The sequence below is a fragment of the Mobula hypostoma genome, chromosome 6, assembly GCF_963921235.1.
Source record: "Mobula hypostoma chromosome 6, sMobHyp1.1, whole genome shotgun sequence".
NCBI lineage: Eukaryota > Metazoa > Chordata > Chondrichthyes > Myliobatiformes > Myliobatidae > Mobula > Mobula hypostoma.
Window position 1 is genome coordinate 156,127,653 of NC_086102.1, and position 18,786 is coordinate 156,146,438.

Here is an 18,786-nt window from a genome sequence, read left to right on the forward strand (position 1 = left end):
GACACTCCTGAATTTCTGGCATAATTAAATGATGTGCCTTTAAAACTAAGCTGTGATAGTATTTCTTCAGCTACAGAGTGGTGAACCTGTGGAATTTGTTGCTACAGAGTGATGAAGAGACCAAGTCATTGGGTATATATATGACAGAGACTGATAGATTCTTGATTGGTGAGAGGGAAAAAGATTATGGGGAGAAAGCAGGAGACTGGGTCACAGAATGAATCATTGAGCAATGCAACACTGATACAGGAGTCTTTGTCCCAACAAGTCCATGGTGCCCACCCATCTAGTTTAACCCTACATTTTGCCCATATTCCTCCAAGTCCCACCCTTCCATGTACCTATCCAAGTTCTTCTTAAGTAATATGATTGTAGCTGTCTCAACCACTTCCTTTGGCAGCTTGTCCACGTACTCCCCCTCCCCTGCACAAGGAAGTTGTCCTCTCCAAGTTGACTAAGTGCAGAGCTGCAAGTGCAAAAGCAGTTGAAAAACTCAGTAATGATTGAATGGTGTAGCAGACACGAATGGCCTCATTCTGTTCCCACATCTTAGAGGCTTATTTAGACAGATTGGCTCTCTATTATTCTGAATTTAGAAGAATGAGAAGAAACCTTATTGAAACTTACAGTCCTTAGGGGAACCAGTGTGCAGTTATGACCCTGAGCTTCCCGCTGCCAGCCACTTTAATTCCCCACTCCCACTCTGACCCTCTTTGCCTGTGGCTTCCTGAACTGTTACAGTCAGGTGCACTGTAGCTTGGAAGACATCAACTCAGTTTTTGACTGGACACACTTCATTTTGCAGGACTCTTAACTGAATTTGCTCACATAACTTCCTATTTGTATTAGGCTGAGCTATTTTGGCCTCTCATTCCTCTCTTCCCTCATCTTTCACTTGTGTACTCTGACCTGCTGAGTACGCCTATACAATATTACCTAGATTTTACAACATTAGCATCACATAACACAGACAAAGGAGCATCTACTACCATTTAATTGCTACATTATTTCATTCAATCACAGCAATTCATTACATTATTTTTTTATTTGTTCCATTTGTCTTCTTTTGCACATTGATTGTTAGTCTTTGATAAAAATAGAATTTTTCAGAAATTCTATTGTATTTCTGAATTTTCATGCAAAGAAATGTATCTCAATGTAGTATATGGTAACATATACATAATTTGATAATAAATTTACTTTGACTTTGTCCTCACTCATCTTCTCTGCTATTCGGGCTTGGTTGTTTTCCCACTGGAAGGCACAGGGCAGACAGGGGAATCTGGAGCAACAATTCAACTCTGCAGGTTGGGCTGCATGTGCGTTTTGTGTGAGTGTGTGCATGATGGGCCGGGGAAGAATTGTCCACATTTTTTGTGTGTGAGTGTGTGTGTGTGTGATGGGTTGGGGAAGAATTGTCCATGTTTTTTGCTGAAACTCTGTCCTCTCACAAACGCTCTTTGACCTGCTGAGTTCCTCCAGCAGGTTTGTTGATTCACCTCTTTCTCCATTCTGATGGTGTTTCATTTCCCGTAGATGTTACTTGATCTGCTAAGTATTTCCAGCATTTTCTGATTTTATTTACTGTAATGGGTCTAAGCAGAAAGTTAATGTTTCCTCTAGATAGGTTGGCTAGGATCAGTGTTCACATTCTCAAAATAAGGAAGATTATTTTGGTTAAAAACACAAGAGATTCTGCAGATGCTGGAAATTTTGAGCAACACATGTAAAAATGCCCTCACTCTAGTCATCCTCCTGTTTTTTCACATCTGTGTAGAATGCCTTGGGATTTTCCTTAATCTTACTCACCAAGGCCTTCTCATACTCTCGTCTACTTCTCCTAAGTCCTGATTTCAGCTCCTTTCTGGCCACCTTGTCATTCACTAGTGCCCAATCTGAAGGGAAAAGTATTTTTACAAGTGTCAAGGTGTGAAGAGGTAGAGTCAGATAACTGTGAGAATCAGTACATTTGTAAAAGAGGTCAGGGATAGTCTACCTTCAGAGGTAGACAGTGAGATATCGAGAAAGGAGAGAGATTGAGGACAGGGAGGATGTTAGAGGCAATTTGATGAAATGAACAAGCTCAGCATGGGTGCAGGAAGCAGGGTAGTGGAAGAAAGGTTGGGAAATATTACAAGTGTAGGCTTAGAATATAGACTGTTCTATGTAGTTCATGAAAAGGCAGGCATAGCTGGGGCTCATGTGAGTGCCTATGTCACACTAATTTGGTCATTCAGAATAGAAATGAGAAGACATTTCTTCACCCAGAAAATAATTAATAATTAATATTTGGAATTCTCTGCTGAGACTATGGAGGTTCAGTTGCTGAGGTTAGTCAAGGCACAGATGAATACATTTTGGACTTCCAATGGAATCGAGGTACGTGGTGTTAGTACAGGAATGCAGCAGAACAGCCGGAGAGGGCTAAATGACTCGCCTGCTAGTGCCATTTATTGTCTGTGTCCGTAGGTTACTGATGTTAATTTATGCAATTTACCCAGCATGGTGAATATGCAGTCAAGTTACTGAAAGGAAATTCTTCTTTTGACTTCTAATGGCAGTTGGCAGTCCAACTAAAAGATGCACTACTGCCAGCAACTGGACTGGAGCGTGGTGTAGAGAATTGGGGAAAAAAAACCTTTCTACTTCTCTTTTCAAATGTAAGCTAAAATACCCCAAGAAGATCATGAGTAATGAAAGATCATACTGTGAATTAAATTAAAGTCACTCCCATAACAAAGGATCTTTCTATACTCACCTATTCCTTGCAGTTGATAACTCGTAAGTGGCAGATCTATTCATTTGTTGGCATCACTGATGTCAACATCATTTTGTAGGCTTACAGTATGTCTACTATAAGCCTACGGACTCTCACAGCTACCTGGACTATTACTCTTCCCACCCTGTCTCTTGCAAAAATGCCACCCCCTTCTCGAAATTCCACTGTCTCCGCCGCATCTGCTCTCAGGATGAGGCTTTTCATTCCAGGACAAAGGAGATGTCCTCCTTTTTTAAAGAAAGGGGCTTCCCTTCCTCCACCATCAACTCTGCTCTCAAACGCATATCTCCCATTTCAAGCACATCTGCTCTCACCCCATCCTTCCACCACCCCACTAGGAATAGGGTTCCCCTTGTCCTCACCTACCGCCCCATCAGCCTCCGGGTCCAACATATAATTTTCTGTAACTTCCGCCACCTCCAACGGGATCCCACCACTAAGCACATCTTTCCCTCCCCCCCCCCCCGCTTTCTGCAGGGATCGCTCCCTACGCGACTCCCTTGTCCATTCGTCCCCCCCATCCCTTTCCACCGATCTCCCCCCCCCGCACTTATCCTTGTAAGCAGAACAAGTGCTACACATGCCCTTACACTTCCTTCCTCACCACCATTCAGGGCCCCAGATAGTCCTTCCAGGTGAGGCGACACTTCACCTGTGAGTCGGCTGGGGTGATATCCTGCATCCGGTTCTCCCGATGCGGCCTTCTATATATTGGTGAGACCTGACGCAGGCTGGGAGACCGTTTTGCTGAACACCTACGCTCTGTCCACCAGAGAAAGCAAGATCTCCCAGTGGCCACACATTTTAATTCCACATCCCATTCCCATTCTGATATGTCTATCCACGGCCTCCTCTACTGTGAAGATGAAGCCACACTCAGGTTGGAAGAACAACACCTTATATTCTGTCTGGGTAGCCTCCAACCTGATGGCATGAACATTGACTTTTCTAACTTCTGTTAATGCCCCACCTCCCCCTCGTACCCCATCCATTATTTATTTATGTATTTATTTACTTACTTACTTACTTTTTTTCTCCCCCGTCCCTCTCACTATAACTCCTTGCCCATCCACTGGGCTCCCCTCCCCCTTTCTTTCTCCCTTAGCCTCCCGTCCTATGATCCTCTCCCTTCTCCAGCCTTGTATACGTTTTGCCAATGGCAGGATACCTGGTAGTGTGGAGGAGCAGAAGGATCTGGGGGTACATGTCCACAGATCCCTGAAAGTTGCCTCACAGGTAGATAGGGTAGTTAAGAAAGCTTATGGGGTTTTAGCTTTCATAAGTCGAGGGATAGAGTTTAAGAGTCGCGATGTAATGATGCAGCTCTATAAAACTCTGGTTAGGCCACACTTGGAGTGCTGTGTCCAGTTCTGGTCGCCTCACTATAGGAAGTATGTGGAAGCATTGGAAAGGGTACAGAGGAGATTTACCAGGATGCTGCCTGGTTTAGAGAGTATGCATTATGATCAGAGATTAAGGGAGCTAGGGCTTTACTCTTTGGAGAGAAGGAGGATGAGAGGAGACATGATAGAGGTGTACAAGATAATAAGAAGAATAGATAGAGTGGATAGCCAGTGCCTCTTCCCCAGGGCACCACTGCTCAATACAAGAGGACATGGCTTTAAGGTAAGGGGTGGGAAGTTCAAGGGGGATATTAGAGGAAGGTTTTTTACTCAGAGAGTGGTTGGTGCATGGAATGCACTGCCTGAGTCAGTGGTGGAGGCAGATACACTAGTGAAGTTTAAGAGACTACTAGACAGGTATATGGAGGAATTTAAGGTAGGGGGTTATATGGGAAGCAGAGTTTAAGGGTTGGTACAACTTTGTGGGCTGAAGGGCCTGTAATGTGCTGTACTATTGTATGTTCTATGTTCAATCAACTCATAGCTCCATCCCTCCCCCTGCTGTCTTCTCCTATCATTTCAGATCTCTCCCTCTCCCCCTCCTACTTTCAAATCTCTTTCTATCTCTTCTTTCAGTTAGTCCTGACGAAGGGTCTCAGCCTGAAACATCGACTGTACCTCTTCCTATTGATGCTGCCTGGCCTGCTGCGTTCAGCAGCATTTTTTATGTGCGTTGCTATCCATTTGTTGCTTTGTTCCGGATTGCACACCGGTGACATGGATAGAGTTAACAGGTAGCCCCCAGAGGATATATTCAGTGATTAATAACTGCTGCTTTAAGTTTATGAGTAGAGGTCCTGGACAGTTCTGGGGCAGTCAGCCTGAGCAGATCAGGAGAAATACTACAGTAGAGTTAGGCTTGGGGCCAAGAATAATGATTTCTTTTGTATTTTCAGGTGCAAATTCAAATAAATGGTCAGTAACAGACCCTTCAAAATATAGGTCAAGGTCCCCAAACTAGGTTGGGAGTTTTAGGGGTGGTGTGTTTGACAGGAGCAGGATAAAGTTAGCATCGCAGTGTGTCAGGGAGGGGGAGGTGCAAGTAACAAAAGGTTTTTTAAAATTTCACATTCATAATTCGTCTGGAGATCAGAACCAGCACCCGGAGGAAAACAAATCTCTCTGAATTGGGGGCATAGGGAAAAACTTCCACTGTATTAAAATTGGCAGATTATGTGGAGACTTATTATCAGTAATATGTCAAAGGCATGATAGATAAGAGGTGCTTTTGTGGCAATCTGTAATGAAATTGCAAAACCAGATTTAAGATAAGACTGAGGAGTGACAAGAGCCTGTCGTAGATGAGATCCAGGACAGAATTACAAGTCTGGAAGGAAAGCCTGTCTTTATTTAAATCGTCCTCTTGGTGGAGAGGTTTCCCGATGATACTGTGATAAGGTTTATTAATGGATCTTTCCCCAGGAGTCAGTATAAGCTGTACAATTGCCCCTAAAAATATGACTGGGCAAAGATATGCAATCAGGCTTGAATTGCCTCTATCAATAACAAATGTGATCCTCATTGAGATTTCAATTCTGTCTGGCCCAATGGGAGCAGCCTAAATGAACTTTGTCGAATCTACTTGAGTTTTGTATTGGAAGCATGCACACAACATAGTTCTCTTGTTGTTGGACTAGGTCATTATGAAGCATAAGTGTCAGGTTCGCCTGAGACAAATACTTTAATCAACACTTTGATTGCAAAAGTGATTCTATTGCAGAAGTAGTTTCTGACAAATAGGAGAATAGGGCGACTCAACAGAAATGCTGAGATGGGCTCGTTGGATCTGACTGTTGATCCCGGCAGATTTTCTGAGTTTGTTAATTAGCAGTAGGTGGTTTCCTGCAGGTGAGTTGCTGCTGTTTAGGTCCCTGTAGATGGAGGTGAACCAGCTACAGAATTAAAGGTGAACTTTATTTGTTACGTGTACTTAGAAGCATCAAAACCAACAGCACAATGTGTCAGTTTGGATCAGTGACCAGATTGTGCTGGGAGCAGCTCGCAAGTGTCGCTGTGCTTCTGACACCAATGTATCATGCTCACAGCTCACTGATCCGAATTGTATGTCTTTGGAATGTGGGAGGAAATTGGAGTACCAGGAGGAAACCTACATGGTCACGGAAGAACGTGTAAACTCTTTACAGGCAGAGATGAGAGTCAAACCCCAATCGGTGATCACAGGCACTGTAAAGCAATCGTACTAACCACTGTACCGTTGTGCCACCCCACTTAAAGACCAGAAAGGCTTCAAGGAACAATTGTCAACTTCAGCCGAGAAATGAATTAAGCAAAAAGGGAGCAGATAAATGACTTTTAATTTCAGCAAAGCAAGAATTGCTGCTGGAAGCCATGTGACCGGGAGGATAGTTGGGCTTCTGAGTAACTGCATGATGGTCCCTAGTGCTACTTCTGCAATTCCTAGGTAGCAAGAAAAATATGAAAAAATAGAGCAGTAAATGCATAGCATCCCTGAAGTTTAATGCAACATTTCTCCCTGTGAGTTAGTTCCCACTTCACCACAGTCGTTGTGTGTACAAGAGTTCATCACCTTGCTGTGTAACTCCATGATATTCCATGGCCGGGTCTAGATCTTGGCTGCTTGTTTAACATTCAGCAGGATGACTCAACATGGCTGTCTCTCTCACTTACTCATTGGGTTGTCTGAAGCCAGAACTTATCTCTCCCCTGTCCCCTCCCTGTCCCCTCCCCCCACGTCCCATCCCCCCCATCTCCTGTCCATCCCATCTCCCATCCCCCTCATGTTCCGTCCCCACCCCCTGTCCCCTGTCTCCCCCCGTCCCCTCCCCCCACTGGTCCCCACAACTGATACAAGATTTCAGATGGTGCCAAGATATCTATCAGTATTAAATCAGGGTGTCAATCACCTGGCTGGCCTTCCTCTATTCTTCAGGAAGGTGAAGGAAAATCTGGAAAGAGCATGCATTCTGGAAAATGCTGCATAATTAACAGCTAATCTATGGGTGTCTAGTGATATTTTAAAGTGAGCTGCATGCCTGTAATGAGACAGACGTATCCCAAAGCTCTGCACACAGTTGACATTTGACCTGCATAATACATGATCACGGATACACCAAATGCTTTTTACTTAAACTGCATCCACCAACCCTCTGAGTGCCACGGCTGGTTTTGGGATGTATATGCACTTACAGACAGTCCCAGAAACTCGATGTACTGAGAGAGAAATACATGTGATGAACTCTGCACATGTTTTGTATGAAAAGACAGTCCATAATGCAGGAGATGAAAAGACCATTGACTGAGAGTGCTCATATGCAGACACTCAGTCTTGTCTAGGAGGAAGTGCTCTGCATAATATATTACGTGGTGATTGATTGGTGAGAGATGTAGGCAGGCCTGCAAGCAGAAACACATTAAACTCAAAGGAAGCTGACATTAAAGAGGTCAGGCAATCTACTGTAAAGGTCTCCGCACTTAAAAATCCACCAAGCTTCATACGCCAGCATGCTGGGAGGAACCAATGAGACTGTTCAATGAAATCTTAGAATCAGGCTGTGTGATGAGAGGAAAATAGGATTTATTCATGCTGAGACACAAATATGATGGATTTTGCTGTAATTTCAGGAGCTGGAACAGACAATGACAAGTGTTTGTTTAAACTTAAATTGCTTGTTTTCTCTGAATCTTTGTGGTATTTCCATAAGGAGGCAAAGCTTTCCAATAGAGAGGTAGCAATCATATCTCGCCAGCTTTTAGAGACAGCTTTCTTGGGGATCATTTAGCGAGTCCATATGGGTAGAAATTAGAATTCAAAAGGGAAGGGTCACTCTAGTGGGGCTGAGTTATAGACCTCCCCTAATAATCAGGAGACACTTGAGGAGCAAGCTGTAAGAATAATAGGATTATATTAGTGCGAAATTTTAGTTTCCTCGTTATTGACTGGATTACCCAGAGTGTTAAAAGCCTGGATGGGGTGGAATTTGTGAAGTGTGCCCAGCAAAGCTTCTAGAGTCAATATATAGAAGGTCCTACTTGGGAGGGTACAATATGGACTTTTTCTTAGGAACAAGATAGGGCAAATAATGGAAGAGGAAGTCAGGGAACACTCTGGTTCCAATGACCTTAATTCTATTAGCTTTAAGGCAGTGAAAGAAAAGGATAGGACAGATCCACAGATTAGGGTACTAAACTGGAGCGGTTAATTTGGGAGGAATCTATATTATGAGAACACTGTTTATTGTCATTTAGAAATGCATGCATGCGTTAAGAAATGATACAATGTTCCTCCAGAGTGATGTCACAGAAAAACAGGACAAACCAAAGACTAACACTGACAGAACCACATAATATAACATATAGTTACAGCAGTGCAAAGCAATACCATAATTTGATGAAGAGCAGACCATGGGCACGGTAAAAAAAAAAGTCTCAATGTCCCGATCGACTCCTGAGTCCCCGATAGCAGGCGGCAAAAGGGAGAAACTCCCTGCCATAAACCTCCAGGCACCGTCAATTGCCGATGCATTGGAAGCAGCCGACCACAGCCGACACTGAGTCCGTCCATCCAAAAACTTTGAGCCTCCAACCAGCCCCTCCGATATAGCCTCCCGAGTGCCATCCTCTGCCGAGCACCTTCGACCTCGCCCCGGAAGCCAAAACAAGCAAAGCTGAGGATTCGGGGCCTTCTCCTCCAGAGATTCCGGACCACACAGTAGCAGTGGCAGCGAAGTGGCCATTTCAGAAGTTTCTCCAGATATTCCTCCGTACTCTCACGTCTGTCTCCATCAAATCAGAATTGTGCACAGTACCTACTTGACAGATTACAGATATCATTCACAGGAGTGGCCGCGCGCGCTGCATTGCGTCGCCATCTTCTCCTCCTCCTCCTTTCAATTAGGCAGGATCTAACTCAGGTCAATTGGGTAAGCCTGACTGAAGGGAAAGGAACAAACAGAAAGTGGGAGGCTTTTAAGAGTGTGATGAAGGAAAAACCTGGTAAGTTTAGAGAGCTTGGCTGACGAGTGCTATTGAGGTTCTTGTCAAGAAAAAGAAGGAAGTAAACAGTGATTTAGGAGATCAGAGAGGAGTGAATCCCTTGATGACTATAAAAAGATCAAGAGTAGTCTTGAGGGAGATCAGGAGGTCAAAGAGTGGTGTGAGATGGAACTGGCAGGTAAATTCAAGGAAAATCCCAAGAAATTCTATAGCTGTACAAAGAGTAAGAGGGTGTTAGTCCCCTTAGAGTTTAGCAGGAGTGCCTATGTCTTAAGCTGCAGGAGATAGGTGAGAGTTTTAATGAATAATTCTCTTCAGAGTAAAAGCCTTAAAGCACTTTCAGGTAGATCTATCCACAGAGCCTGACAGAATGCATCTTTGGACTCTGTGGAAAGTTAGAGAATGAACTGTGGAGGCCCATGAGGAGGTATTTGCTTCATCATTAGCAAGGTGGTTAATGTCTTTCCGTTGTTTTAGAAGTGTCACAAGGACAAGACCGGGAACTACAGGCTGGTTTGCTTGACATCAATTGAGGGGAAGGTACTGAAGGGAATTTTGAGGGGATTATCAGCATTTGGATAAACAGGCTCCCAGTGTGGTTTTGTGTGGGAAGTCATGCTTGATGAACCTTTAGTCGTTTTTTTTCGAAGAGATAACCAAAAAAAGGTAGTTCAGGTTAGAGCAGTGGATGCTGTCGGTTTGGACTTTAGCAAGGCCTTTGACAAGGTCCCACAATGTAGGCTGGTCTGTGATACATATTGCCATACTTCTGCAAACGAGGTAGGAGGTGCCAGATACAGTGAGCTGGAGGGTAGAGTATGAGACTGTATGCTCCTGATCGTGATACTGGGCATCTGTATACTCACCTTGCATGAACTTGAGGTTCTCAATGCTGCTTCTCCACTTTAGTCATGGGTGAGAGATTTCCGGGGTGTGTCAGAATGTTGCATTTTTTGAGAATATCCTTTAAATTTTCTCCCTTGTGTTCTGGACAATGTTGCCCATAGGTAATGCCATGAATTGAATTGAATTGACTTTATTTCTTGCATTCTTCACATACATGAGGAGTAAAAATCTTTACATTACGTCTCTGTCTGAATGTGCAATGTGCAATCACAGTAATTTATAATTTATGATAGATAGAACAGTCAATGTAACAGAAATACACTCAAATCAGCGTGAGTTAATCAGTCTGATGGCCTGGTGGAAGAAGCTGTCCCGGAGCCTGCTGGTCCTGGCTTTTATGCTGCGGTACCGTTTCCTGGATGGCAGGAGCTGGAATAGGCCATGGTAGGGTGACTCAGGTTCCTAATGATCCTTGGGGCTCTTTTTACGCACCTGTCTTTGTAAATATCCTGAATCATGGGAAGTTCACAACTACAAATGCGCTGGGCTATCTGCTCCACTCTCTGTAGAGTCCTGCGATTGAGGGAGGTGCAGTTCCCATACCAGAGAGTGATGCAGCCAGTCAGGATGCTCTCAATTGTGCTCCTGTCGAATGTTCTTCGGATTTGGATGTCCACACCAAACTTCCTCAACCGCCTGAGGTGAAAGAGATGCTGTTGTGCCTTTTACACCTCACAGTTTGTATTTCAGGCCATGTGGGATTCTCAGTGATGTTTATGCCGAGGAACTTAAAACTCTTTACCGTCTCAACCCCAGATCCACTGATGTCAATAGGGTTAGCCCATCTCCATTCCTCCTGTAATCCACAACCAGCTCCTTTGTTTTTGCGACATTGAGGGAGAGATTGTTTTCTTGGCACCCCTGTGTCAGAGAGATGTGGGTGGTGACACAGTCATAGATATACAGAGAGTAAAGGAGGAGGCTTAGGACACAGCCCTGAGGGGCTCCTGTGTGGAGGGTCAGAGGGGCAGAGGTGAGGGAGCCCTCTCTTGCCACCTGCCAGCAATCTGACAGAAAGTCCAGGATCCAGCTGCACAGGGTGAAGGCCAAGGTCCCTGAGCATCTTGTCAAGCCTGAAGGGAATTATGGTGTTAAAGGCTGAACTGTAGTCCAAGAACAGTATTCTCACATAAGCATCCTTCGTCTCCAGATGTGTAAGGATGGTATCTAGAGCGGTGCCTATTGCGTCTGTTGTGTCGGTAGGTGAATCGTAAGGGTCCAGTTTGGGTGGTAGCATGCTGCAGATGTAATCCTTGACCAGCCTCTCAAAACATTTGCTTATTATTGAGGTGAGTGCAACAGGACACCAGTCGCTCAGGCGTGTTATCTTGGTCTTCTTTGGTGCAGGGACAATGGTAGATAATTTGTAGCTGGAGGGCACTCTACACTGGGAGAGGGAGAGATTAAAAATGTCTGTAAATACCCCTGCCAGCTGTGCTGCGCACATCCTGACTACTTGCCCTGGGATGCCGTCCGATCCTGCAGCTTTGCGACTGTCCACTCGTTGGAAACATCGGCGTACCTCAGCCTCAGAGATGACCAGGTTGCAGGTTGTAGCGGTGGCTTTCCTCGGAGGCTCAGAGTTAGCAACACCAAGCTGAGCATAAAAGCGATTGAGCTCATCTGGGAGAGAGGTTGAGATGTTGGCGACACCACAATGTTTGGCTTTGATGTCTATGATGGTATGAGAGACCCTCACCATAAGTCATGCGTGCTATTTGTTGTGAATTTTGACTCACACGGAACTATTGATCCAGGGTTTCTGGTTCCGGAAGACCCTGACCGACTTCTGGGGGACAACATCATCAATGCACTTCAGGATGAAGCGCGTGATTCCATCCATGAACTCGGAGACATCCTCATCCTGGAAAACATTCCAGTTGATGACGTCATCAAAGAAGTCCTGCGACATGGAGACCTATTGGTCGGACCAACAGTGGATGGTTTTAACTATGGCTGCTTCTTGTTTTAGCTTCTGTCTGTATGTTGGCAAAAGCAGGATCGATGAGTGATCAGATTTTCCAAAAGCTGGACGAAGGAGAGCTTTGTAAGTGTTGTGGAATGGAGTGTAGCAGTGGTCAAGTGTGTTATCTCCACGACTGCTCACCTGGATGTCCAGACAAAGCTTCAGAGAGACTTCCATCACTGATGCTCGATTAAAGTCAACGGTGATGATGAAGGCAGCCTCTGCGTTTGCAGTCTCCAGCATGTTGATGGTCTTGTACAGTTCCTTGAGAGCCAGGTCGGTATCAGCCTGCAGTGGAATGTACACCGCTGTGACGGTAACAGCTGTGGGCTCCCTAGACAGCCAGTAGGGTCTTCGGGTCTGCACAGCAGCTCCAGGTATTCCAGGTCTGGAGAACAAAAGGATCTGATCCTCCGAGGACTGGCTCTTGGACCTCTGGTTTCCTCCTCATGAAGTCAATAATCAACTCTTTGGTCTTACTGACATTGGCTGTGTGGTTGTTGATGTGGGATCACTCAGCCAGATTTTCAACATCTCTCCTGTCTGCTGATTCACCACAACCTTTGCTTTGGCCCAATACAGTGGTGTTGTCAGCAAACTGAAATATGGCATTGGAGCTGTGCTTAGCCACACAGTCATAAGTGTGAAATGAGTAGAGTGGGGTTGAACCACTTAGCCTTGCGGTGCACCTAAGCTGATGGAAATTGTGGAGGAGATGCTTTTGCCGATCTGAACTGACTGGGGTCTGCAAGTGAGGAAATTGAGGATCTAATTGCACAAGCAGATACTGAGGCCAAGGTCTTGAAGCTTATTGATTAGTTTAGAGGGGACGATAGTATCGAAAGCCTACTTGTAGTCAGTGAAGAATATCCTGATGTATGCATCTTTACTGATTAGATATTCCAGAGATGAGTGAAGAGCCATTGAAATGGACTGTCATCTCAAACTTTGACAGATTTCTTTAGGTGCACAGAGGAGATGACTGGTTGCATCACATCCTGGTATGGAAACACCTGTGCCCAAGAAAGGAAGATCCTACAAAAAGAGACAGATACCGCCCAGTCCGTCACAGGAAATCCCCCTCCCCATCATCGAGCACTCCTACAACTGGAAAGCAGAATCCATCATCAAGGAACCCCACCATCCAGGTCATGCTCTCTTCTCCCTGCTGCCATTGGGAAGGAGGTACAGGAGTCTTAGATCCCACACCACCAGGCTGAAGAATAGTTATTACATTTCAAACATCAGGCTCATGAACTAGTGCGGATAACTTCACCCACCTCAAATCTGAACTGACTTCACAACCTATGGAATCACTTTCAAGGATTCTACAACTCATGTAGAGTACTGTGTGTAGAATACTGTATGCACTGTATGTATGTATGTATGTATTTATTAGTATTTGCACAGATTGTTGTCTTTGCACATTGGTTGTCAGTCTTTGTGTGTAGTTTTTCAATGATTCTATTGTATTTCTTTGTTCTACTGTGCAGGAAAATGGATCTCATGGTAGGGTATGGTGACATGTAGGTACTTTGATAACAAATTTACTTTGAACTTTGAAATTTGAAATTTGAACTGCTCTGCCAGTGACCATAATAAATTTCAGACTTGTAGACACATCACAGCACATCATGGAAGCCAGCCTCGCCCTGGACCCTTGTCCACTCAGTAAAGCAGCCAGTGTAATTAAATGCCACAACCATGCTGGACATTCTGCCGACCGAAGGGTTTTGGCCCGAAACGTTGACTGTACTTTTTTCCATGGATGCTGCCTGGCCTGCTGAGTTCCTTCAGCATTTTGTGTGTGTTGCTCGGATTTCCAGCACCTGCAGATTTTCTCTTGTTTGTGGACATTCTCTTGTCTCTTTTCCCATTAGGCAGAAGGTACAAAAACCTGAAAGCATGTACCACTAAGCTCAAGGACAGCTTTTACCCTGCTTTTACAAGACTATTGATTGGTTCCCTAGGATGATAAGATGGACCCTTGACCTCACAATATACCTCGTTATGATCTTGTACCTTATTGTCTACCCACACTACACTTTTTCTTCAGCTAATAGAAAAGGTGCAGAGGAGATTTATAAGGATGCTGCCTGGATTGGGCAGCATGCCTTATGAGAATGGGTTGAATGAATTCGGCCTTTTCTCCTTGGAGCGGTGGAGGATGAGAGGTGACCTGATAGAGGTGTATAAGATGATGAGAGGCATTGATCGTGTGGATTGTCAGAGGCTTTTTCCCAGGGCTGAAATGGTTGTCACAAGATGACACAGGTTTAAGGTGCTGGGGAGCAGGTACAGAGGAGATGTCAGAGGTATGTTTTTTACTCAGAGAGTGGTGAGTGCGTGGAATGGGCTGCTGGCAATGGTGGTGGAGGCGGATACGATGGGGTCTTTTAAGAGACTTTTAGATAGGTACATGAAGCTTAGTAAAATAGAGGACTATAGGTAAGCCTAGTAATTTCTAAGGTTGGGACATGTTCAACACAACTCTGTGGGCCGAAGGGCCTGTATTGTGCTGTAGGTTTTCTATGTTTCTAATGCACTTTCTTCTGCAATAAGTTATTACCTTGTACTGCCTCGTTGCACTGTGGAATGCTTAAATCTATATAAACAGTATGCCAGAGAAGCTTCTCACTGTACTATTGTATATGAGAGTAATAAACCATTTTCAATTCTAATATAATGGAAGAACCAAGCAACATCAAATATCATCTCTCTATCCATTCACACAAATCTTAGCTCCGAATTGGCTAGCATAATTACACACCTACTGGAATTTACTGACAGAGCATGGGTAATGTATCCAATGTTAAATGTGGGCAACATCATAGGAAGTGTAATAGGTGATCATCATGTCTCCTTCATTTCCATGTGCTGAATTGCCAGGGACCTTGTGTTGTTCGACAAAGAGAACAGAAAAAGATTGATAGAGAGTTGCAAGGGTAAGAAATTGAAAGAACTAGTTGTCATATCCAAAAAACTCAGAGCTGTTGAAAATTGGTTTAACCATTACAGGCTGTTTTGGTACCTGCCAGGATGTTGAACTCTTGATGTTTAAGTAGGATTCCTGTCTGCCTTGACACATTTATTTCTGGTGTAAATCTCACGAGTAACATCAATAATTATGCAACATATAAAATTCATCCTAGTAAGATTTTCCACCTGGGCCATTGTGATCATAGCTGAATTGTTTGGGACTGGGACATTACACTGAAAAGGTCCTTTGACTCTCGGAACCACAGCCTCTTTCTTTGTGCTAAGTCTGGATCATAACTATTGGAAGTTTTTCTTTGATTCTCACTGATTTTTGGGATAGAGGTTCGTGATCGAATATTGTCTTAGCTAGGAGTGCTGTCAATCTGCCTTTATCTCTGTAATTCAACTGGTTGAGACAAAGCTCAATTGAGACCCGCATCTGAGTTTCTTGGGCAGGTCTGAAATGTGCCATCCGAGTAGTTTTTAATTACTATTTAATAGCAAGGTCAAAGATTCCTTTCATTACTTATCTGATAATGACTGACAGGACAGTAGCTGTGTAAAAAGGATTTTTCCTGCTTTTATGTAGGAAAAATATATTTGGGAACTGGACAGGTGTCAGTCTTATAGATGCACTGGAACAATGTGGCTATTGGAATATGTCTTCAGTAGCATAGCTGGAATGTTGTCTGATGTCACAGTCTCAGTATGTCAAACATCCTAAAGGATTATCCTAAATTAATAGATAGTATTACTATATAGGTAAAAGAATTGTTTTGAGTTACTTTTGCATATTATTTGAAGCGTGCAATGGTTCAGTAAGCTGATTAGTAATGCTACATTTCCATAAAAATGTGGAAGGTGTATAACATAATAAAATGAACTGAAAGAAATCACCCAGGTCCATAAAAATCTCTGGCACTACTTTTATCTCCTGGATGCATCCGCTCTGCGGGTGAGGTTTGGTGCTTTTGCTGCTGCTTGTGGTTTTTGTGGACTTTGGGGTTCTAACATTTTTCTGTCATTCATTCTTTGAAGTTTTTTGTTCTCTGTTTCATGTATGTTTATGAAGAATAAGAAATTCAGGCTGTATACTGTATCCATTCTCTGATATTAAGTTGAATAATTGAAATGGCCATTATAAAAACACTTTTCAACTTGCACTTCCATAACATAAGTCTCTTTTCACATAATCTAAAACTTTCAAAAGATATTGAAACAAGACATCAATCAAAGTACAATCTAAAAGTGACTGGTGCCTAGCTTTTAATAACAAATTTCATTTGAAGCTTAATGTCAACAACTTTATCCATTGTAAAGAGCTTTTAAATTGACATAACAATGTAATGACGATTTTAACAATTTCAGTGTTTGATGTTAACAAAAGAGGTTTCAATGCACATCTAGAAGACCTGTTCAATAAATAGAATTTAATGATTTAGTAGCTGAATTTTAAGTCAAAACTCCAAAGCTTGATATGTTTAACTACATAAATATTCAACCTTTCTAATTTTTTGTTTGTTTGGATAAAACAACTACTAGTTCAGAAAGCTCAACTGATCAAAATTGAAAGCCTTAATATTCATTATTGTTTCACAAGACTGCCACCTGTTGCAGGTTAAACCCACTCTCTGAACAATGATCTCTGCATTAATTGGCAAGAGCCAGCGCAGGTCTGAAAACAATGCCTGGAGAGCTGAACGGTGTGATATAAAATTGACCTGATGCCTATGATTGAGCACTTTGCTGGGATCCCTTCCTGTCCCTGTTAATCATCCATTGCCTGCAAGCATATCTATCACTGCACTGTGTCCCACAGTATCTCTGCCATTAGAAGCCACTAAGGACTCAGGATTGAGAAATGAGACTTCTAACAGGGTCAGCAGTTGATGCGTTTATTTCCCCAAATTCCAGGTCCATACATGCCAAAAGAAGCCTGAAGCACTTTTTAGATTAATTGCTAGAGAACAGCATGGAGTGAGTAACAGAAGGAAAAAACATTAATAAGGCTAAAAATCACTGTTTAGAAAATCTCTGCCTCAATTGTTATAGATTTTAGAAAATTGTAAGATCCTGCTAAACTGAACAGTAGACAGCTGAGTGTTTCTTCTGACAGATGGGTCATGTTGCACCTATGTAGCTTCCCTACTGTCTCTTGTCACACATTTGGCTGCAATGAACAGGCCCTGCCTCGTATATGAGGGATGACGTCTGCTGCAGAGACTTTGGGACCGGTCTCCTTTGCTACATAACTGAACTCGTCTAATTAACAACCACTGGTTGATTGATTTTGTTTCACAGAAATATCTGGCTATCCTTTTAAAAAGGTACATCACATTATCCTTCATTGCAACTTCTAGCCGCAGAGGCTGCAGGTTGGAAAACTGTGCCACGTGTGAATTGTTTGGCAATATGTGCAGGCAAGTTTTGAATTATGCCAAGTTTTAGTTTGAAGAAACCAATGTGAAGACAAACTTCTCTTATGCTCCCATGCATGGCACCATTCTGACTGTGTAAATGTGGAAAAGTTGCTTTAGGAACTGATGTCTGATACCTTTTTAAAATTGCATCTGCAGTTCGCTGTGATGGAACACAAATCCAACCAGATTGTTTAGCAGCAGGAATTTTACCAACAATCAGATCACTGAATAGTTTGGATTATAAAATCACTTATTATAATCTTTTCACCTTTTGGATGTAGTTACGGGTCAGCTCTGAATCCCTCCTTTGTCTCAGCATCTATTTCATGTTGCTGTGTACCTATTTAATGTGTTCAAGGTGCCAGTTATTCTTTCATCAGTTTCCACTAAAAACACAAAAGTATTGTATTAATATTGCATGTTTTATTGCCTCAATTGTTATAGATTTTGTTTTGTGCACCAAAATAGCAACAGCCAAAAAGAAACCAGTTTTCAGCTATTGTAATGTAACTTTAGAAAAGTAACTACCAATTTGCACACAGAGATCTCTCAAAAAGAGAAATATGATAATAACTAGTTAATCCATTTTAATAGTGTAGATTGACAATGAATGTTGGCAAGATCACTGAGATTTAACATTATTACCCTTTGACATTATACCAGAGATCTTGCATGCCCAGTGAGGAGGATAGACATGGTCTTAGCTCACTAATAGATGGCACTTCCAACAGAGCAACATTTCTTCTTTTTGTTTCGTCTGTCAGATAGATTATGTGCTGAAATTTCTGGACTGATATCTATGATGGGAGATTCAATAACCAATCTTGAGACTATCACAGTACAAATGGAAAGTCTTTATTGAATGAACAGTGCAGCCTGCATGGGTGCTATGTTCCAAGGCTCACAGATATATCTCTTACTTCTCTTTTCTCCCACTCTCAGTTAATACAGAAAGCACCTTTTCTTAGACACTCATGGGACAAAGACAATGCAATTCAGCAATATACTCATAGAAAAAAGAATCAGGTTCTTCAGCCAGCACACCCACGTCAGCTATCAGCCACCTAATCCTAATACTACATTATTCGCATTGTTTTCATTCTCCCCACGATCAAAGGTTCATTTATTATCAAAGTGTACAACTCTGAGATTTTTCTTCTCCAGATAGCCATGAAACCAAGAAAGAAAAGAATGGCAGCACAATTACCACCCCAAATGCCTCTTCCCCACACAAAAAAAAGAACAAAAACAGAACAGGCACATCAACCCCCAAATCCCCCTCCCCTGCACACAAAAGAAATGAAGATCGGGCGAAAAACACAGAATATAAAAAAGACCATAAGACTGAAAGAAAATGTC